At 49.9% G+C, this 23,357-nt stretch overlaps 1 protein-coding gene and 1 pseudogene across 3 annotated transcripts in view; both read right to left on the reverse strand.

Annotated features, from left to right (window-relative positions):
* LOC125449798 (GA-binding protein subunit beta-1) overlaps positions 1-11,838 on the reverse strand; it is a 53,515-nt gene extending 41,677 nt beyond the window's left edge. The window contains exon 1 of one of the 3 annotated variants that reach the window (XM_059642955.1): positions 11,730-11,838. The gene's annotated coding sequence lies outside the window, so the exon portion shown is untranslated. Of the gene's footprint in view, positions 1-11,343; positions 11,434-11,473; positions 11,664-11,729 lie in introns of those variants that run through there. The other 2 variants (XM_059642956.1, XM_059642954.1) reach the window with 2 other exon arrangements.
* On the reverse strand, positions 8,685-9,529 carry LOC132207443 (uncharacterized; annotated as a pseudogene).
* Positions 11,839-23,357: the final 11,519 nt, after the last annotated feature.

Consider the following 23,357-nt stretch of genomic DNA (forward strand, 5'->3'; position numbering starts at 1 on the left):
ATGTTTCAGGCCTAGACACTTCTTCAGAAATTTTTGGCCCCCGGGAGGGTGGAAGGTGGTGGTGGTCTGCTCAGTTTCTAAAATCCAGTATTTTTATATCAGAATGCTCAAGCGACTGTCTTTGTTGGATTTGATTAATGCATCTTGTGTCCGTGGCCATGTCATCGTTCCACCTCCAGCCCACCACCACCACAGCCTCCACCCCACCCTACATATACAAACATACTGATGGCGAGAATAAATAACGTGCCTTGTTGAACTTCTGCAGCTGGCAGCAGGCCACTCAATTAGCTCGTGCTTGCAAGCCTCAGAAAAGTACATCCACCATTAGATGTGACTCCACTGTTGGAAATATTCACTAAGAGGTACACCGGAAACTAATTTAACATCTTCAGTTGAGCCCACAGTGTAATGGATTTGTGCATGCTAGAAGCTACATACATAAATATACAGGACCCTGTTTACGCAGTCAAAAGAAATATGTACATTCGTTGCACCTTTTCCAACAAAAAGGAAAGGAAGTTAAATGACAGTCAAATTCTGTTGCATCCCCAAGGCAACACCACAAGCAATCAGAATGTACCTGCCTGGTGCACTTCTATTATAATTATGGTCCAATCAATCAGCACCCCGCTTCACATTCTGTATAAGATGGTGTCTTTATCAATCTGTTTCTTATGTCCAGTTCTAATGAGTGCAAGATTAAAAACTTCCAAATTCTAGTTTACTTTTAGAAAATTTGGTAATACGTAAAGTGCTTCCAGACCCACTGAGAGGTTCTCTTGTGCTTTGCTTTATTTCAGATCTCCAGCATCTGTAGTACTTGGCTTTTATATGTCCAAATGGGCTCTTCATGTATATCAATTAATTTCCTGTGCAATTCGAGTAGGAGCACAAGGGTATGTCTCATTCAACCTACTCAACACAACATATACATGTAATGTGCAGCATAATTAATTTGGCAAACTTTTCTCTTTCAGGTGAATACATCAGGCAAGTCAAATGTTTATAATTTGTATCATTCAACATGGCGTAACTCCATTTAATGCCTCCAATTTTCATTGGAGCATTGCTTAAGATCCATCAAATACATAGGTTCCCACATCTCCATTTAACACATCTGAACCATTGGAAACAGGAGAGTATATCAGGATCTTGGGTCAGTGCTAGAATGACTCAGTCAGCAATGTTCCCTGAATATTTTGCCACAAAGCTTACATTTCTAGCCCTCAATGTGCTGGAAAATTCAGTTTTCAGGGTCAACTTTCAGCCAATCAGAAGCTAACATCCATAACCCCAAGGGCCAAACATTAAAATGAATGCAGGGCCTCAGCAAATCAGTCAACTGAGTGAAGTTATTTGGTAACTTCAGTGATAGGTTAACAATAAAAAAAAGCAATAACTGACAGTAGATCAGAGAAACTGCAAAGCTGAGGAAAGTTAGGGGAAATAATCAATTTTGCTTTTTCTAATTAATATCTTCCCAGGTCTTTCAAGTGTACAATTAAATAATAAAGCCTCTCAACAACTTAATTACAAAACACTTATAATTATGAAAATACCTTAAAGCTAGAGTATTACAAATCAAAACTTGACACTATGCAACATAGGAAGTGACCAAAAGCTTGGTTAAGGGAGATTTTATGAATGGTCTTGAAAAGGAGGAGAAACCAAAACAAGAATTCAACCACAAGAAATAGGACCAGGAGTGGGCTGTTCAACACCTCAAGCCTGCCCTGCCATCCAATAGAATCGTTGGCTGATCCAATAATCCTCACATCCGTTTTCCTGTCCTTTTCTAGTAACCCTTGATTCCCCGATTGATCGGGAATCTGTCTACCTCAGACTGACCACTTGGGCTCTGGCCAAAGAGTTCCAACAACTCTCAATCCTCAAGAAATTCTTCCTCATCTCAGTCATAAATTAGCACCCCTTAATGCTGAGACTATCCCCTCCAGTCCTGGAATCTCCCAAGAGGGAAACATTCTCGGCATATACCTCGTCAAGCCCCTTAAGAATCCTATGTTACAGTGAGATCACCTCTCATTCTTCTCAATTCCAGTGAGCGGAGTCCCAACTTGTTTAGTCTTCGCTCATAAATCACTCCATATCAGGGATCACACTAGTAAACCTTCTCTGAACTGTCTTGAATGGTGGTTAGCACTGCTTCTTCACAGCACCCAGGGACCTGGGGTCAATTCCAGCCTTGGGCGACTGCCTGAGTGCAGTTTGCACATTCTCCCCCAGTGTCTGTATGGGTTTCCGCCGGATGCTCCAGTTTCCTCCCCAGTCCAAAAGATATGCATGTTAGGCGACTGGCCATGCTAAATTGCCCAGTGTCTAGGGTAGGAAATGCACGGCTAGGATGCTGTTGGGAGAGTTGGTGTGGACATGGGCTGAATGGCCTGTTTCCTCATTGCAAGGATTCTATGATTCTTCTAATGGTAGGCCAAAACTGCTTTCAGTACTCCAGATGTAGTCTCACCAGCACCTTGTACAGTTGCAAGAAGATTTCCCTACTCATATACTCCAATCCCCTCAAAATAAGGGCCAACATGCCATTATACTTCCTGATTACCTGCTGAACTGGTGTGCTGGGAGGTCTAGAGAGAAAATTCCAGAGCTGAATAATGACTGGAAATGCTGCCATGGTTTACCATACCCAAGGCTGCTGGGCAGATCAGGTAGGTCAAGGTGCGATAGCTTACAGTGGTCACAGCCACAAGGGGGCGATCGAAGGGATTTGAGAGAGAACTTTGGTGAGGAAAGTACAATGGGGAGATGGGGTTGAGGACTGATTTATTGACGATAGGGTTGATAACAGTTGATTTGAAGGAGAGGGCACTTAATCGGAGGAGAAAGAACCAAGAACATAACCAGCTAACAAGAAAACCAGGAAGGAAAACTCAAACTATCAACAGTTTGGTGCGAGGTGGATCAAAGTAGCTGGTGAGTCGCATGAATAGGAGGAGCTTGAACAGTGCATGGAGTAGGGGTGGAAGAAACTGGGGAAAGGTGATCAAGGATCAGAAAACAGAAAATGTTGCCAGACGTTTCACCGGATGGGTTAAGGATGCATGGAAAGCACAGCAGCTGATTGAATGGTCTCAAATCTTTGTGACAAGTATTCCTCACATTTTAGTTGCTATCAATGTATCCTAAATATGTGCAAGCCGGGGGTTGGGGGGGGGGGGGTGCTGCTAGTTTAGTTTGGGATTATGGTCGGGATGGACTGGTTGGACCGAAGGATCTATGTCTGTAATGTATGAATTAAAATAACAGTCTTGTACATAATCAAAGTTTTCAAGTCCATCTTAGGTCCCTAATCCACGGATACCTGCTTACAGCAAAAAAAAATCAAATTTAGCTGTTAATTAATGTCTTTTGCAAGTTGCACAACCAGTAATCAAAATGATTAGTCAGCTTTCTGAACTCACCCGTGGCTTTAAAGCTCCATGACTTAGTAGTACATTCCTAGTTGAACCTGCACCCTTTTGTCTAACTGTTCAGTTTCAACCATGTTCTGAACTGGTCATTTCTATAATCAATTATTGTCCTCTTTACGTTTACAAATTCCCCGAGCTGTCCCTGCTCTCCAAGGCTGCAAAGCCAGAGTTAAACGGACTTCCCCTAACACCACTGCATGTAACCTGATAATATTGTAAAAAATCCAAAAAAAGCTCTGCCACTGATTAGAGGAGCTAATCAAACTAGGGGAAGGAAAAAAAATTCAGAATTCTATTCCTGTCTAGCTTGGTAAAGCTTTTCTAACTCTGTACTTGTGTAGTTGCAGTTTGTGTAACTAGCACAAGTTTATTTCCTGATTACCATGGAAAAAAGTGTCTTTATGCTCATACTTATTTCCATAACCCCATTTCTCTACTTCTACAAACCTCCCACATACTTTCCCCACTTGCTTCTTTCATAGGACACAGAACATAGCACATAGAACATTACAGCACAGTACAGGCCCTTTGGCCCTCAATGTTGTGCCGACCTGTCATACCGATCTGAAGCCCATCTAACCTACACTATTCCATGTACGTCCATATGCTTGTCCAATGACACCTTAAATGTACCCAAAGTTGGCGAATCTACTACTGTTGCAGGCAAAGTTTCTGAGTAAAGAAACTACCTCTGACATCTGTCCTATATCTTTCACCCCTCAATTTAAAGCTATGGCCCCTCGTGCTCACCGTTACCATCCTAGGAAAAAGGCTCTCCCTATCCAACTCTCTGATTATTTTATATGTCTCAATTAAGTCACCTCTCAACCTTCTTCTCTCTAAAGAAAACAGCCTCAAGTCTGTCAGATTTAAAAATTCCAAATTGCTCTGTATAAAGTGTCTGATTTTTATCATGCCTTGTATGTCCCTCATTTTCACACAACCTACATTTCAACAATGCCCTCAACATGTCAAAACCTCCCAAAGCACTTCACAGATGCCTCATAAAGCAAAGTTAGATAAGGCGGTACTAGAATAGACAACAAAAAGCTTGGACAAAGAAACAGGTTTTCAGGAGAGAGGTAACAAAGTGTGAAGCTGGATGAACACAGCAGGCCAAGCAGCATCTCAGGAGCACAAAAGCTGACGTTTCGGGCCTAGACCCTTCATCAGAGAGGGGGATGGGTAGAGGGTTCTGGAATAAATAGGGAGAGGGGGAGGGGGAGGCGGACCAAAGATGGAGAGAAAAGAAGATAGGTGGAGAGGAGAGTATAGGTGGGGAGGTAGGGAGGGGATAGGTCAGTTCAGGGAAGACAGACAGGTCAAGGAGGCAGGATGAGATAGTAGGTAGGGAATGGAGGTGCGGCTTGAGGTGGGAGGAAGGGATGGGTGAGAGGAAGAACAGGTTAGGGAAGCGGAGACAGGCTGGGCTGGTTTTGTGATGCAGTGGGGGGAGGGGACGAACTGGGCTGGTTTGGGGATGCAGTTGGGGAAGGGGAGATTTTGAAACTGGTGAAGTCCACATTGATACCATTAGGCTGCAGGGTTCCCAAGCGGAATACGAGTTGCTGTTCTTGCAACCTTCGGGTGGCATCATTGTGGCACTGCAGGAGGCCCATGATGGACACGACATCTAAGGAATGGGATGGGGAGTTGAAATGGTTTGCGACTGGGAGGTGCAGTTGTTTATTGCGAACCGAGCGGAGGTGTTCTGCAAAGCGGTCCCCAAGCCTCCGCTTGGTTTCCCCAATGTAGAGGAAGCCACACCAGGTACAACGGATACAGTATACCACATTGGCAGATGTGCAGGTGAACCTCTGCTTAATATGGGAAGTCATCTTGGGGCCTGGGAGGAGGTGTGGAGGGAAGTGTAGCACTTCCTGCGGTTGCAGGGGAAGGTGCCAGGTGTGGTGGGGTTGGAGGGGAGTGTGGAGCGGACAAGGGAGTCGTGGAGAGAGTGGTCTCTCCGGAAGATAGACAAGGGTGGGGATGGAAAAACGGCTTGGGTGGTGGGGTCAGATTGTAGATGGCGGAAGTGTCGGAGGATGCTGCATTGTATCCGGAGGTTGGTGGTGTGGCATGTGAGAACGAGGGGGGTCCTCTTGGGGCGGTTGTGGCGGGGGCGGGGTGTGAGGGATGCGTTGCGGGAAACGCGGGCAAGGGCATTCTCGACCACTGTGGGGGGGGGGGGTTGCGGTCCTTGAAGAACGTGGACATCTGGGATGCGCGGGAGTGGAATGCCTCATCCTGGGAGCAGATGCGGCAGAGGCGGAGAAATTGGGAACAGGGGATGGAATTTTTGCAGGAGGGTGGGTGGGTGGGAGGAGATGTTTTCCAGGTAGCTGTGGGAGTCAGTGGGCTTGAAATGGACATCAGTTTCTAGCTGGTTACCTGAGAGGTGCAGGAAGGTGAGGGATGTGCTGGAGATGGCCCAGGTGAACTTGAGGTTGGGGTGGAAGGTTTTGGTGAAGTGGATGAACTGTTCAAGCTCCTCTGGGGAGCAAGAGGCGGTGCTGATACACTCATCAATGTAACAAAGGAAGAGGTGGGGTTTGGGGCCTATGTAGGTGCGGAAGAGGAACTGTTCCACGTAACCCACAAAGAGGCAGGCAGGCATAGCTTGGGGCCATGTGGGGTACCCACAGCCACCCCCTTTGTCTGTAGGAAGTGGGAGGAATCGAAAGCAAAGTTGTTGAGGCTGAGGACGAGTTCGGCTAGGCGGATGAGGGTGTCGATGGAGGGGGATTGGTTGGGCCTGTGGGACAGGAAGAAGCGGAGGGCCTCGAGGCCATCTGCATGAGGAATACAGGTGTATAGGGACTGGACGTCCATGGTGAAAATGAGGTGTTGGGGGCCAGGGAATTGGAAGTTCTGGAGGAGGTGGAGGGCATGGGTGGAGTCATGGACGTAGGTGGGGAGTTCCTGGACCGAAGGGGAGAAAATGGAGTCCAGATAGGTGGAGAGAGGTAGACAGGTTTAGGCAGGGAGTTCCAGAGCTTGGAGCCCAGGTCCTGAAGACACGGCCAATCGTGAGGCAAAGGAATCTAACAGGAACATAGAAAGGGCTATGGGCTGAAGGAGGGAGGGTGGTGCCCGTGGAAGGATTTCAAAGCAAGGAAAGGAATTCCAAATCCAAAAAGAATTACTTGACCAGGAAACAGTGTATGACAGTGAGCTGTGTTAGATATCCATCTTTTACTTTTGCCAAAAATGGAAGAAGATAGAATTCTAAGATAAACAGGCATAATTTTTTTTCTTAAAGGCAGAATCTGCAGCATCCACTGGCTCGCACATTAAGAACAGATTCTTGGTGGGATTTGAGAAAATGATAAGACCTTCACAAGTTACACTCCCCCTCCAACCATCAATCCATCTCTAGGAGAAAACTGCAAAGAAACCTGCTTTCTTTCAACAGACTAGCCCTAGACAACTGATCCTTAAATTTTCTCAGCAATACTGAAGTCATCTATAACAGCTCAAATACTTGTCAATTCAAATCATATATATCGTTGAGTTGTAATATTTCAACAGAATCAAAGTGTGCTGCAAACAGAAAGAATGATCAGATTTAGTGGATCTTACTGAAGAGGCCCGTGGCTAGTATTTGCTTAAAAATGATGGCAACAAAGCAGGACTCAATCTCCATTCTGGGTTGAGGTAAACCTGGAACCTATCCCCAATCCATACATTGCCAGTAAAATCACAGCACAAGCCACTGTTCAGCAACACTCAAATAACTACCGATGTTATCCTGAGTCAAGGAAGTTTGATAGAATGAATAAGACAGAATAAGAGGCAGCTGAGATAACAAGGTGTAGAGTTGGATGAACACAGCAGGCCAAGCAGCAGAGGAGCAGGAAAGATGACATTTCCGGCCTAGACCCTTCTTTCTGGTCCTATTTTTAAAAACTTCATTCACAGCACATGGGAATCTCTGGCTAAACCAATATTTATTGCCTATCCCTCATTGTTCTGGATCTGAACGGCCCTTGGCCTAATAAATGTTCTTCCCCAAAGGACAGTGAATCAGAGATAGCATGCAGATGCTGGAGTCAGAGACGAATTGTGGTGCTGGAGGAACACACAGCAGGCCAGGCAGCATTGAAAGTTGACTTTTTGAATCGGGATCCTTCTTTATTTTCTGAAGAGTCCTGACCCGAAACATCAACTTTCCTGCTCCTCTGCTGCGTTCCTCCGGCTCCACACTTTGTTGTCAGCATTTTAACAACAATCAACAACGATTGTATTGTTACCATTAGGCTACTTTTTTATTTGAAATGATCTTGAATAAAGTATCATTTGCCACGAAAGCATTCAAACCCACAGATCCATCAGCGTGGGCTTCTGACATTATCAAGATGCCACCACCTCACCCTATTTCACTGGTGCTTATTTTTGAAAAAAAATGTTGAATGAGTCTAGTCCCCAGTCACGCGCGGCGGGGTGGGGGTGGGGGCGCGACGCACGACTAGGGGTGGGGTGGGGGGGCAATGTGGGGCGACGACGTGACACGCGGTGGAGGGGGGTCGCGCGGTGGAGGGGAGGGGGGGGCACGGGGGGGAAGGGAGGGGGCACGGGGGGGGAGGGGAGGGGGGCACCGGGGGGGGGGAGGGGAGGGGGGCACCGGGGGGGGGGGAGGGGAGGGGAGGGGGGCACCGGGGGGGGAGGGGAGGGGAGGGGGGCACCGGGGGGGGGAGGGGGCACGGGGGGGAGGGGAGGGGGCACGGGGGGGAGGGGAGGGGGCACGGGGGGGGAGGGGAGGGGGCACGGGGGGGGAGGGGAGGGGGCACGGGGGGGGAGGGGAGGGGGCACGGGGGGGAGGGGAGGGGGAGGGGAGGGGAGGGGAGGGGGCACGGGGGGGGAGGGGAGGGGGCACGGGGGGGGAGGGGAGGGGGCACGGGGGGGGAGGGGAGGGGGCACGGGGGGGGAGGGGAGGGGGAGGGGAGGGGAGGGGGCACGGGGAGGGGAGGGGAGGGGGCACGGGGAGGGGAGGGGAGGGGGCACGGGGAGGGGAGGGGAGGGGGCACGGGGAGGGGAGGGGAGGGGGCACGGGGAGGGGAGGGGAGGGGGCACGGGGAGGGGAGGGGAGGGGGCACGGGGAGGGGAGGGGGCACGGGGAGGGGGCACGGGGAGGGGGCACGGGGAGGGGGCACGGGGAGGGGGCACGGGGAGGGGGCACGGGGAGGGGGCACGGGGAGGGGGCACGGGGAGGGGGCACGGGGAGGGGGCACGGGGAGGGGGCACGGGGGGGGGCACGGGGGGGGGCACGGGGGGGGGCACGGGGGGGGGCACGGGGGGGGGAGGGGAGGGGGCACGGGGGGGGGAGGGGAGGGGGCACGGGGGGGGGAGGGGAGGGGGCACGGGGGGGGGAGGGGAGGGGGCACGGGGGGGGGAGGGGAGGGGGCACGGGGGGGGGAGGGGAGGGGGCACGGGGGGGGGAGGGGAGGGGGCACGGGGGGGGGAGGGGAGGGGGCACGGGGGGGAGGGGAGGGGGCACGGGGGGGGAGGGGAGGGGGCACGGGGGGGGAGGGGAGGGGGCACGGGGGGGAGGGGAGGGGGCACGGGGGGGGGAGGGGGGCACGGGGGGGAGGGGAGGGGGGCACGGGGAGGGGAGGGGGGCACGGGGAGGGGAGGGGAGGGGGGGGGGCACGGGGAGGGGAGGGGAGGGGGGGCACGGGGGGGAGGGGAGGGGGGCACGGGGGGGGGAGGCACGGGGGGGGGAGGCACGGGGGGGGGAGGGGAGGCACGGGGGGAGGGGGGGCACGGGGGGGAGGGGGGGCACGGGGGGAGGGGGGGCACGGGGGGGAGGGGGGGCACGGGGGGGAGGGGGGGCACGGGGGGGAGGGGAGGGGAGGCACGGGGGGGAGGGGAGGGGAGGCACGGGGGGGGAGGGGAGGGGGGGAGGGGAGGGGGGGAGGGGAGGGGGGCACGGGGGAGGGGAGGGGGGGCACGGGGGGAGGGGAGGGGGGGCACGGGGGGAGGGGAGGGGGGCACGGGGGGAGGGGAGGGGGGGCACGGGGGGAGGGGAGGGGGGGCACGGGGGGAGGGGAGGGGGGCACGGGGGGAGGGGAGGGGGGCACGGGGGGAGGGGAGGGGTGGCACGGGGGGAGGGGAGGGGTGGCACGGGGGGAGGGGTGGCACGGGGGCGGGGTGGCACGGGGGCGGGGTGGCACGGGGGGCGGGGTGGCACGGGGGGCGGGGTGGCACGGGGGGCGGGGTGGCACGGGGGGCGGGGTGGCACGGTGGCACGGGGGGAGGGGTGGCACGGGGGGAGGGGTGGCACGGGGGGAGGGGTGGCACGGGGGGAGGGGTGGCACGGGGGGAGGGGTGGCACGGGGGGGAGGGGTGGCACGGGGGGGAGGGGTGGCACGGGGGGGAGGGGTGGCACGGGGGGAGGGGTGGCACGGGGGGAGGGGTGGCACGGGGGGAGGGGTGGCACGGGGGGGGAGGGGGGCACGGGGGGGGAGGGGGGCACGGGGGGGGAGGGGGGCACGGGGGGGAGGGGAGGGGGGGCACGGGGGGGAGGGGAGAGGGGGGGCACGGGAGAGGGGAGGCACGGGGGGGGGAGAGGGGAGGCACGGGGGGGGGAGAGGGGAGGCACGGGGGGGGGAGAGGGGAGGCACGGGGGGGAGAGGGGAGGCACGGGGGGGGGAGAGGGGAGGCACGGGGGGGGGAGAGGGGAGGCACGGGGGGGGGGAGAGGGGAGGCACGGGGGGGGGGAGAGGGGAGGCACGGGGGGGGGGAGAGGGGAGGCACGGGGGGGAGGGGGAGAGGGGAGGCACGGGGGGGAGGGGGAGAGGGGAGGCACGGGGGGGAGGGGGAGAGGGGAGGCACGGGGGGGAGAGGGGAGGCACGGGGGGGGAGGGGGGCACGGGGGGGGGCGAGGGGGGGCGAGGGGGGGCACGGGGGGGGCGAGGGGGGGCACGGGGGGGGGCACGGGGGGGCACGGGGGGGGGCACGGGCGGGGGGAGGGGGAGGAGGCCAGCCACCGGGGGGGAGGGGGAGGCCGGCCACGGGGGGGGGGGGGGGGGGGGAGGCCGGCCACGGGGGGGGGGGGGAGGCCGGCCGGGGGGGGGGGGGGGGGGGAGGCCGGCCACGGGGGGGGGGGGAGGAGGCCGGCCACGGGGGGGGGGGGAGGAGGCCGGCCACGGGGGGGGGGGGGAGGAGGCCGGCCACGGGGGGGGGGGGGGAGGGAGGGAGGCCGGCCACGGGGGGGGGGGGGGGGGAGGCCGGCCACGGGGGGGGGGGGGGGAGGCCGGCCACGGGGGGGGGGGGGGGGGAGGCCGGCCACGGGGGAGGGGGGAGGGAGGCCGGCCACGGGGGTGGGGGGGGGGAAGGCCGGCCGGCCACGGGGGGGGGGGGGGGCACGGGGGGGTGGAGGCGAATGATGGCGGGGGGGGGGAGAAGAGGTCCGATGGAGGGCGGAGTGGGGCGAAGCGACATTGCGGGGGGGGGGGGGGGGCTAAGAGCCACCCAGCTACAGCCCCTGGGCCAGCTCCGTGTCCCGGAGAAGAACCGAGCCGCCGCCATCAATCTCCAGCACAGAGAGACAGAGAGAGAGACGGAGGTAAATGAAAACACACCATCACACGCACAGAGACAATGGCGGCGGGGGGGGGGGGGGGGGGGGGGGGGGGGGCGCGAATACCCATAGAGATGGACGGGAGGTCTAAACAACATTTAAAAGGGGGGAAATAAGAATGAAGAGGAGCACAGGAAACCCGAGAAAGAAAGAAAGAGAGAGAGTGGCGCCTTTTCCGGGGGAAGTCGATGAATTTCTTCTAAAGTCGACTTCCACATCCGGTGGAGAAACCTGGAATTAAAAACTTCATCCGTTTTTTTATCTTCCCCCCTTCCTTCCTTCCTCCCTCCCTCCCCTTCGTTCCCCATCATTTACCTCGAGCTGAACGATTTAACTTGTCTCTTTTCTGTTTTCGCGAAAATAAAGAAGATGAAGCTCCCGGTTGAAGGGGGGGGGGGGATGTTGAGAAAGGGGAGGGTTTTAGGGTTTGAAGCGGACGCCTTACCTTCCCCCACCCCTCACCACACCGCCCGTCGATGTGGGAAAAAAAACGATCGATTTCCTGAGGAGAATCGACCCTCTCCCGTCCTGATTTTTCGTTCAAGAAACCAGAAAAAAAATCGCGTTTTAATTTTTTTTGTTTTCTATTTTTTTTAAAAACGGGGGGCCAACAAAATGGCGGCCGCTCGTCTCCGGAAGTGGAAGGTCTCCTGCGCGGAAGGATACGCTCCCTCCCTCCCTAATGAGACAACACCCCCTACCTTAGACGAGTCGACGACACCGTCCAAATGCTCAGACGGCTCCGTTTCGCTCGGACGGTCCCCGGCTCGGCTGGGGCTTCCCTCCGGTCGCCCGCCGGCGCCCCGCACTATTGCCTTCCCCGGCGGAGGCTCACGCGCTACGGTTCGCGGCTTCGGGGTAGGGAGGGGGCGAAAGTAGTCTCGGGCACGTGTTTGGTTTGGCGCGTTTCTTTTGATGCCAACTCTTTCCCGCCTTAAATGTTGTGAAAAGACGACTCAAAATGGTGCGGGGAGGATATATTTTTTCTGCGAAATAAATTTTCACACTTTCTTGGAGATCAGAGTCAAACCACTTTTTTTTTTTAGCCACCCCCACCTTTCTTAAGACAGTCAAGTTTCCTATGGGGATGGCAGGGTGAAGTTGTTCCCCCTCGTTGGAAAGTCTGGGATCAGAGAGCAAAATCTCAGAGTTAGGAGTCGCGTATTTAAAACAAAAAATGTTTTCTGAGACTATTAATAGGGACACGAGTAAGCCTTTTAGCTCCTTGGATCATGGCTGAGCATCATGTCCTCTCTCCCTGTAACCCGTGGTTCCCCTACTGACCAAGAATCCATCTATTGAGACTGTCCTCTACAAACCAGTTTCTTAGTGGGAAAGTTGATAGGGAGAGGTTGTTTCCCCGTATGGGAAAGTCTAGGACCGGAGAGCAGCGTCTCAGAGGAAGGAGTCGCCTATTTAAGACAAAATTAAGGAATTTTTTTTCTGAAACCACATGAAATAGGGCCCCTCAGATCATGGCCGATCTTTCGTTTATTCACCTTTGGGAAATGGGCATTGATTGCGATTTATTGCCCGTCCATAGTGCCTTAAAACTGAGTGGCTTGCGAGGCCATTTCAGAGGGCAGTTGAGAGTCAACCACATCAATGTGGATCTGAAGTCACATGTAGGCCAGACTAGGTGAGGATGGCAGATTTCCTTCCCTAAAGGACATGAGTGAACCAGATAGGTTTTTCTGGCAACTGACGATGGTTTCATGGTCTTAAGGAGATTCTTAATGCCAGATTATTATTGACTTCAAATTATACCATCTGCTGTGGCAGGATTCAAAACCAAGACCCAAGAACATTAGCTGAGTTTCTGGATTAGTAGTCTTGTGATACTACCACTAGGCCTTTGCCTCCCTGGATCTGACAACATCTCTCAGGTCCACTTTCCTGTCCTTTCTCGGGTTCACCTACTGCTCAAGAATTCATCTCTCTCAGCCTGATTTCCCTGCGCTTGTACTCTAACCCCCTTGACAAACGGCCAAAATTTGACTAAAGCAAAACAAAGAACCAATGGTGCTGAAGATCTGAAACAAAGCCAGAAATTGCGGAGAAACTCAGCAGGTCTGGTAGTATCTGTGGAGAGAAAGCAAAGTTAACATTGTGTGTCCAGTGCCCCTTCTTCAGAACCTCCATTTGTGTTCTGGATTACCTGCTGCATCTTTTTGGTAGCTTTCTGTGTTTCCTGCACAAGTGGTCCCTCAATCCTTTTGCTTTGAAGCTATCCCCCATTTAAATAATATTCAGTTCTTTCGTTCTCCCCTTCGAAATAAACAACCTCACATTTGCCAACTTTTTATCTGTCAACATCCGTCCTCTCAGAAGTTGTGGAGTCTGTGGAATTCTTTACCGCACAGGTCTGCGGAGACTTGGTTGTTAGTTATTTTTGTCACTGAGGTATATTTTGTTGACTTAGCCGTTTGATCCCATTGAATGGCAAAGCAGGTGCAATAGACTGAATGGCCTGCTTCTGCTCCTGCATCTTCTATGGTTGGCATATTATTGATCCAATTTAATCTGGGCACCAGGGATATGGAGTCTTTTAGAGAAAGATTTACCAGTGTGGTTTCAGTTCATGTGGATAGAGCGGGGAAGAGATTTTGAGAATAGGTTTGGGTTTGACTGAATGTTCATTTGCAACATGTAAGTTGACAGCACCCATTTCTCATTGACAACTCCTACTCTGTTGCTAAATTAATCAGATTGCTCATGCAGCACCCAGGACTGGATGAGCTAAGAATTCCTCTGATTAACTATCAGGATGACTGAGGCTAAGATAATAAAGTGTGAAGCTGGATGAACACAGCAGGCCAAGCAGCATCTCAGGAGCACAAGAGCTGACGTTTCGGGGCTAGACCCTTCATCAGAGAGGGGGATGGGGTGAGGGTTCTGGAATAAATAGGGAGAGAGGGGGAGGCGGACCGAAGATGGAGAGAAAAGAAGATAGGTGGAGAGGAGAGTATAGGTGGGGAGATAGGGAGGGGATAGGTCAGTCCAGGGAAGACGGACAGGTCAAGGAGGTGGGATGAGGTTAGTAGGTAGGAAATAGAGGTGCGACTTGAGGTAAGAGGAGGAACAGGTTAGGGAGGCAGAGACAGGCTGGGCTGGCTTTGTGATGCAGTGGGGGGAGGGGAGATTTTGAAGCTGGTGAAGTCCACATTGATACCATTGGGCTGCAGAGTTCCCAAGCGGAATATGAGTTGCTGTTCCTGCAATCTTCGGGTGGCGTCATTGTGGCACTGCAGGAGGCCCATGATGGACGTGTCATCTAAAGAATGGGAGGGGGAGTGGAAATGGTTTGCGACTGGGAGGTGCAGTTGTTTATTGCGAACCGAGCGGAGGTGTTCTGCAAAGCGGTCCCCAAGCCTCCGCTTGGTTTCTGCAATGTAGAGGAAGCCACACCGGGTACAGTGGATGCAGTATACCACATTGGCAGATGTGCAGGTGAACCTCTGCTTAATGTGGAATGTCATCTTGGGGCCTGCGATAGGGGTGAGGGAGGAGGTGTGGGGGCAAGTGTAGCATTTCCTGCGGTTGCAGGGGAAGGTGCCGGGTGTGGTGGGGTTGGAGGGCAGTGTGGAGCGAACAAGGGAATCACGGAGAGAGTGGTCTCTCCGGAAAGCAGACAAGGGTGGGGATGGAAAAATGTCTTGGGTGGTGGGGTCGGATTGTAGATGGCGGAAGTGTCGGAGGATGATGCGTTGTCTCCGGAGGTTGGTGGTGGGGGGGGTCCTCTACATTGGGGAAACCAAGCGGAGGCTTGGGGACCACTTTGCAGAACACCTCCGCTCGGTTCGCAACAAACAACCGCACCTCCCAGTCGCGAACCATTTCAACTCCCCGTCCCATTCTTTAGATGACGTGTCCATCATGGGCCTCCTGCAGTGCCATAATGATGCCACCCGAAGGTTGCAGGAACAGCAACTCATATTCCGCTTGGGAACCCTGCAGCCCAATGGTATCAATGTGGACTTCACCAGTTTCAAAATCTCCCCTTCCCCCACCGCATCCCGAAACCAGCCCAGTTCGTCCCCTCCCCCCACTGCACCACACAACCAGCCCAGCTCTTCCCCTCCACCCACTGCATCCCAAAACCAGCCCAGCCTGTCTCTGCCTCTCTAACCTGTTCTCCCTCTCACCCATCCCTTCCCCCCACCCCAAGCCGCACCCCCATTTCCTACCTACTAACATCATCCCACCTCCTTGACCTGTCCGTCTTCCCTGGACTGACCTATCCCCTCCCTACCTCCCCACCTATACTCTCTCCACCTATCTTCTTTACTCTCCATCTTCGGTCCGCCTCCCCCTCTCTCCCTATTTATTCCAGTTCCCTCTCCCCATCCCCCTCTCTGATGAAGGGTCTAGGCCCGAAACGTCAGCTTTTGTGCTCCTGAGATGCTGCTTGGCCTGCTGTGTTCATCCAGCTTCACACTTTATTATCTTGGATTCTCCAGCATCTTCAGTTCCCATTATCACTCAGGATGACTGAGGCTGTTGTTTTTGGTCCCTGTTCCAGATTCCATTCACCCATCCGCTCAATCCCTCTCCCTGGCAGCTGTCTGACACTAAACCTGCAGTGTTAATATTCTGCTTGACCCCTGAAATTAGCTTCTGGCTACATATTCACACAACCACTACATGTCTGGTTCTACCTCAATAAAGTTTTGGCAAAGTTCAGCTAGCAGCAAAACGGCACAACGACCTCTCCCTAATATCGGTACAATTAGACAATGAAGGCCATCAATTTAACTGGGACTGAGTAACCATAGTAGCCCAAGACAAACATGGACACACACAGGAATTCCTTGAGACATGGTTCTCCACTTTTACTGTAATCAACAAACATATAGAATTGGACCCTATATGCAAACTTGTACAGATCAAAACTGGAAATGACGGTACCCACCATAACAAACCGGACAGAATAAATTCCAAGTGGAGTAGAATAACATCGCTTTAAAGGAGGCTTCACTGATGATGTCACCTAGCATGGTGATAAAACATCTGAACAAAAACAAGCCAGCTCGGCGAGCAAGTCAACAACCTCATCTACCTCCATAACTTTGGCATCATTCTTGGCTCCTCTGTTGCTGAAGTCTTCATTGTTGCAGCTTGGTTTGATTATTCCTGAAATAAGTCCACGAGGCTGATATCCTGTCATCAAGTCACCCGTTATTTACATGTGGAGAGTCCTTAACACTGACCCAGCTCCCTCAGAGCCGACTACCGCAGTATCAGGATGTCTGACACTCCTGTTTTTATCCATTAGCCATAGCTCCTGATTGGACCAGATTAACAGCCCCAATCAGGGAACTCATATTCTGTGGATCCATCTGGCTGACGTCATTACATTCACATCAATTCAAATGCAAGGCTTCCGACATTCCACACTCCCTTCCAGCAAGAACTATCAATTTTAATTCTTGGCCAGATGATTTGATTTATTATTGTCATGTGTACCTAGGTACAATGAAAGATTTTGTTTTGCCTGCAGTACAGGCAGATCGTACCGTATGATGTGCATTAGGGTAATAGAACAGATTGAGGAATACAATGTTATGGCTGCAGAGAGCATGCACAAACAGCGAGATCAACATTAAATTTGAAAGGCCCGTTCAGAAGTCTAATAGCAGCAGGGAAGAAGCTGTTCTTGAATGTTGGTACATGTATTTAAACTTTTGTCTTCTGCCTGACGGAAGTCATTGGAAGAGATTATAACTGGGATAGGAGGGGTCTTTGATTATGTTGGCTGCCTTCCTGAGACAGTGAAAAGTGCAGAAGAAGTCAATGGATGGAAGGTTGGCTTGTGCGATGGACTGGACTGTTTTCACAACTCTCTGTAGTTTCTTATGGTCCTGGGCAGAGTAATTGCCATAACAAGCTGTGATGCATCCAGACAGAATGCTTTATATGGCATGTCTATAAAAATTGCTAAGAGTCTTTACAGATATGCTGAATTTCCTTAGCCTCCTGAGGAAGTACAGGCGTTATTGCGCTTTCTTGACCATTGCATCGACAAATATGGACCAGGACAGATTGCTGGTGATTGTCACTGCAAGGTAACTGACGTTCTCCACAATCTCCACTCCGCTCCATTGGTACAAACGTTACCTTGCTTCCTGATGCCAATGACCAGCTGTTTCGTTTTGCTGATGTTGAGGGAGAGTATGTTATCTTTACGCCACGCCAGCAAGCACTCTCTCTCTTCCCCGTATTCCGTCTCGCCATTGCTTGAGATTCTAATACGGCAGAGTTTGGTAGCTGTTGTTGGTTGTTCAAATGTAGGAGTCTCTCACTAATCAGGAAGAGGCTTTTGATGAGTTCAAACTCCCCAGTGATCTCATCACAAGCCAAGCAAATATCAATGATGCTGACAGATCTGGCATGTGCACATTATGGAACACATTTGCAATATTTCATAGAATTTCTTTACATAGCTGAATAATCTCTAACCTGCATTCAGATTTACCCTTAAAATGGAGCGAGTGATACCCCTTTCCTTGATGGGTTTGTTGAAATGTCTGAAAATGGATTTTTAAAATGTTAATTGGATGACGTGTAGCCATGGAGAGATTTAAGCCTTTTAAAACTACAAAATTGGCTTGAAGGTAGGAGACCGCGGGTGATGGTGATGGGTTGCTTTTCACACTGGAATCCTGTACCACAAGGATAGTTATTGGGGGCCCACTGCTTTTCAGAATTTATATAAATGATTTGGTTATGAATTTAGAAGGCATGGTTAGTAAGTTTGCAGATGACACCAACATTGGTAGTGGGGCGGACAGCAAAGAAGGTTGCCTCAGAGTACAATGGGATCTTGGTCAGATGGGCAAATGTGCTTAGGAGTGGCAGATGGAGTTTAATTTAGATAAATGTGAGCTGCTGCATTTTGGAATGGAAAATCAGGGCCGGACTTATACACTTAATGGTAAGGTTTTAGAGAGTTGCAGAACAAAGAGCCCTTGGAGTGCAGGTTCATAGTTCCTTGAGAGTGGAGTCACAGGTAGACAGGATAGTGAAGAAGGCGTTTGGTATGCTTGCCTTTATTGGTCAGTGCATTGAGAATAGGAGTTGGGATGGCCATGTTGAGCCTATAACAGGACATTGGTTAGGCCACCTTTGGAAAACTGTGTTCAATTCTAGTTTTCCTGCTCCAGGAAAGATGTTGTGAAACTTGAAACAATTCAGAAAAGATTTACAAAGATGTTGCTGGGGTTGGAGCTATAGGGAAAGGCTGAATAGGCTGGGGCTATTTTTCCTGGTGTGTCAGAGGCTGAGGAGTGACCTTATAGAGGTTTGTAAAATCATGAGGGGCATGGATATGGTGAAGAGCTATGGTCTTTTCCTGGGGTGGGAAGTCCTTAACTAGACAGTATAGGTTTAAGGTGACAGGGGAAATATTTAATAGGGACCTAAGAGGCAACATTTTCATGGTGCATGTATGGAATGTGCTGCTAAAGGAGTTGGTGGAGGCTGGTACAATTACAACATTTAAAAGACATCTCAATGGGTATATGAATCGGAAGGGTTTGGAGGGATATGGGCCAAATGCTGGCAAATAGGTCTAGATTAATTTAGGATATCTGATTGGCATGGACAAGTTGGACCAAAAGGTTCCCCTGCTGTAAAGCCCTATGACTCTACACTATGGGCATGAAGCTCCATTGAGCACATGTATAGATGAAAGCTCCCATCTTGCAATTCTCACTGAGCTGTGAAATAGCATTGTATCTCAGAGAAATCTTGATTTTATTTCATTTATTGTTGTCACATATACCAAGATGCAATGAAAAGTATTGTTTTGCTTGCTAACCAGTCAAGTCATACTTTACATAAGTACAACAGGCCAATAGAACAGAATACAGAATATAGTGTGTGACAATACTAAGACTCAAAATGGAAATCGGTATTTCTTGACCATAATGGATGCGTCTACCAGATTTCCAGAGGCCATTCCATTACGCAGTGTCACTGCTAAAAGGATTGTGGAAGAGGTCCCAAATTTTTGATTTGATACAGACTACTCACAAAAATACAATTGGGCCAAGGATCAAATGTTACATTACAGTCATTAAAAGAAGTTGTGGATAATTTGGGAATAAAACAATTCAAATTCATTGTATACCATCCAGAATCACAGGGAACATTAGTAACGTGGCATCAAACTTTAAAGACAAGTTTGAGGGTTTTAGTCAAGACTACCCAGAGGATTGGGATAAAGGAATCCCATTTGTAATTTTTGCAATTAGGGATGCACCAAATGAATCAACTAAATTCAGTCCATTTGAATTAGTTTTTGGACATGAGGTGAGTGAACCCTTGAAATTAATTAAGGAGAATTTGCAAAGTTACAGTTCAGGGACTACATATTTGGACAATGTATCAAATTTAGGGAAAGATCAAATAAAGTTGGGTGAGTTGGCTTGAAAGTCTATGAAAGTAGCACAGTGTGTGGTAAAACAGGAAACAGACAAAAAATATCAAAAATTTGCAATTTTGCTAATGGAGGTAAAGTGTTAGGGTTACTTCCAGTGATAAGAGAACCTTTAATGGAAAGGTTTAGTGGGCCAAATCAAAAGAAAAAGGTCAAATCAAAAAGAAATTAAATGAGATGAATTATTTAGTAAGAACTCCAGACAGGAAGAAATCTCACAGAATGTGTCAAGTGAATATGCTCAAAACATATTTTGGTAAGGAAGAAAAGCAAAAGGAGAACGTGTTACTGATTACAACGCAGAGTGAAGAACCAAGTTCAGAGGATACTGAATTGGACATTCCTCAAATCAAATTGGATGATGAGAGCATTTCTCAAAAATTCGGACAGATTATGGAGTTACCTTGCAGAGGAAAATTAAAATGACATGGGAATAAGCTGGCAAGTGCCAATGTGATTATGCATGATGTAGATATAGGAAATGCTGTTCCAATTAAGCACCATCCTTACAGACTTAACCCTCTAAAGTTTGTACAGGTTTAGAAAGAGATTGAATGCATGCTCAAATACAATGTAATCAAAGTTAGTTGCAGCAAATGAAACTCACCCACAGTAATGGTGCCAAAACCAAATGGTACCCAACAGCTATGTGGATACATAGTCTATTACAAATTCGATGATGCTATGAAATCTGATCCATATCCTATTCCTCATTTGGAAGACTGTATTGAGAAAATGGGACAACAAGCAATTTATAATTCTAAGTTGGCCTTACTCAAAGGATACTGGCCAATACCTTTATTTGAAAGAGTGTAGGAAACCTCGACGTTTGTGATGACAAATGCACTATACCAATTTAAAGTCACGCCATTTGGTATGAAAAATGTGCCAGCCACATTTTAAAGATTATTCAATAAAGTCGTTTCAGAATTCCCCAATTGCGTGGTGTACATCAACCATCTGGTGGTTTTTAGTCACGTATGGAAGGAACATTTGGAACATCTATGGGAATTGTTTGATTTGGAAGCAGGCTTGGTGATAAGTCCGGCTAAGGGTGAGTTGCAAAAGTCCAAGTCACGTTCCTGGGCCATGTTATCAGACATGGACAGATGGGCCCTTGGGATGTGAAAACTGAGGTTACTGGGGAGTTTCCCATACCAAAAGGAGGGAAATATGACAAGTTCCTGGGAGTGAGTGTTTTTTCATTGCAAGTTTCTACTGAATTTTAGCCGTGTGGTTGCTCCACTGACTGACTTGTTGCAGAAGTGCAGAAAATTTCAGTGGGCTGCAGAAGACATTTGAACACCTAAAAGCTTTGTTAACCACTGCCCCAGTGTTAACCCCACCTAATTACACAAAACCATTCGAGGTGGCTATCAATGCGAGTAAGGTGGGCGTTGGCGCTGTGCTCTTAAAAGAAGACAACAAGAAGATAGAAAGACCAAGTAGGTATTTTTCCAGAAAATTGAATAATCATCAGTGAAAATATTCCACAGTTGAGAAGGGGATCTTGAGCTTAGTGTTGGCGTAACATTTTGAAATTTATATTGCCAGTCATGTGTTTCAGACAATTGTATATACTGATTGTAACCCTTAAACATTTTTGGAATGTATTAAGAATAAAAACTTCCAGACTGTTTAGACAGAGCTTATTACTGCAGCCATTCAATTTGAAAATAATACATGTGGCAAGACGAGAGAACATAATTAACCAATGTATTGTCGCAACATTGATGAAGAAAGAGAGGGGTGTTCATTGGTGGGGAAAACAGACGAAAATGGACAATAGCAGGAACTGCAGATGCTGGAGAATCTAAGATAACAAGGTGCAGAGCTGGATGAACACAGCAGGCCAAGCAGCATCAGAGGAGCAGGAAGGCTGACGTTTCGGGCCTAGACCCTTCTTCAGAAATTTCTTAGCCTGCGGCTTTCATCCAGCTCTGCACCTTATTATCTAACATGGACTATCGTTGTGAACATTTGCATGCTTACAGTCAATGTAATGTGTATGTATATTGTACTGCACTAATAGCATAAGACTGAAAGTTTTTAAAAATGAAGCAATCTTTGTATATTGTTGAGTTTTTTTTTAAGTGGGAACGTTTGACAATGCTATGGCTTTGGGAGGTGTATTTTGTCCTGGTTTTTCTTTTTATGAGGAGAGGTTGAGACAGAGGTGATGAGCAGTCCACTCCAAATCGAATAAAGTTAACAGCTTGTTTGGCCTTGGTTTTTTAAAATTTGGAACAATAGAAGCAGCCTGAATGGATGGGGTCAAGTTCTCACAGAGCCAGGATTTTTAAAAATAGTTTTAGCCTTCAATAGCAGTTGCTGCTGGGATCTTGAAGCTCGATATGGAATTTCTTATTCCTCTCTGTTATAACTAAAAGCTGAGATTCTCTTCCGACTGCCAGAATTGCACGTGAGACTACCTATTTTACTGAATTTGCCTCTGCCAAGGGTGTGTTTATGGGATGTTCCAATATTGGGCTAGTTAATTAGTAGTAGCTAATATATCTATTATTTTGTTAAGCATTTTGATAGAGTTGCAATTAAGCAAATTCTTTTTATTTTTATTTGGTCTATATTTTAATTATAGTGTAAAAATAAAGTGTGTTTTGCCTAATGCCAAGTAGTTTGACCAATTAAATTGCATCTGGAATGCAATACCTTATACTTACCTCAAAAATAAGGAAAAGTGAGGGTGTAGACAATCTTCTTAATATATCTTAAGGGGGTTTGGTCTGGTCCATAACAGGCTGTTACAGCTATGGAGAAGGTGTGGATAAAGATCAACTCTAATGTATGAGAGGACTGTTCATGAGACTGATAACAGCTGGGAAGAAACTGTTCTTAAATTGTACGTATTTTAAAACTTTTGTATTATCTGCTCAATGGAAGAGGGTGGAGGAGAGTATAGCCAGAGTGAGAGGGATCTTTGATGTTGGCTGCTTTCCCAAGGCAGCGGCAAGTGTAGATGGAGTCAATGGAAGCAAAGCTGGTTAGTGCGATAGACTGGCAACGCTCACAACTCTCTGTAATTTCTTGCATTCTTGAATAGAGCAGTTGCTGTACCAAGCTGTGATGCATCCAGATAGGATGCTTTCTATGGTGCATCGATAAAAATTGGTGAGAGTCATTGTGGACATGCCTAATTTCCTTAGCCTCCTGACGAAGCAGAGGTGGTGGTATGCTTTCTTGACTGTAGTGTCAACATGGATGGACTGGGATAGATCAATGGTGATATTTACTCTTAGGAGCTTGAAGCTCTTGACAATCTCCACCTCAGCACCATCAATACAGACAGGAGCATCCTTTCCACGCCACTTCCTGAAGTTGATGAGCAGCTCCTTCTTTTTGCTGATGTTGAAGGAGAGGCTGTTGTCTTTACACTTCCCACTTCCTCGGGAAAGCAGCCAACATAATCAAAGACCCCTCCCACCCTGGTTATACTCTTCCATGCCACTAAGCTGTCTGTCTCTTTCCTGTACTCTGTCTTGTCATTGTTTGAGATCTGGCCCACTATGGCGATGTTGTCAGCAAATTTATAGTTAGAGTTAGATCACGGGTAAAGAAGGAGAAAGATAAGTGTTGAGAATGATTAAATCAGCCATGATCTCACTGAATAGCAGAACAGACGCGATGGGCTGAATGGCCTACTTCTTATAGTCTGTATCAGTTCTTGAGTTAATAAAGGGTTGTGGGTTAGAACATTTATCTTTATTCTTTAATGGGAAGTGGTTATCAGTTTCTGTCTGGGTCCAGCGTTTATTGCCCATCCCTAATTTCCCCTAGTGATGAGCAGCCTTTTTGAACTGCTGCAATGTATAGGGTGCAGGCAGCAGAGACTCAGAAAGCATTTCTAATTAAGAAAAGTCACATGCAAAGT

This window comes from Stegostoma tigrinum, chromosome 47, assembly GCF_030684315.1.
Source record: "Stegostoma tigrinum isolate sSteTig4 chromosome 47, sSteTig4.hap1, whole genome shotgun sequence".
In the NCBI taxonomy this organism is placed as follows: Eukaryota; Metazoa; Chordata; class Chondrichthyes; order Orectolobiformes; family Stegostomatidae; genus Stegostoma; species Stegostoma tigrinum.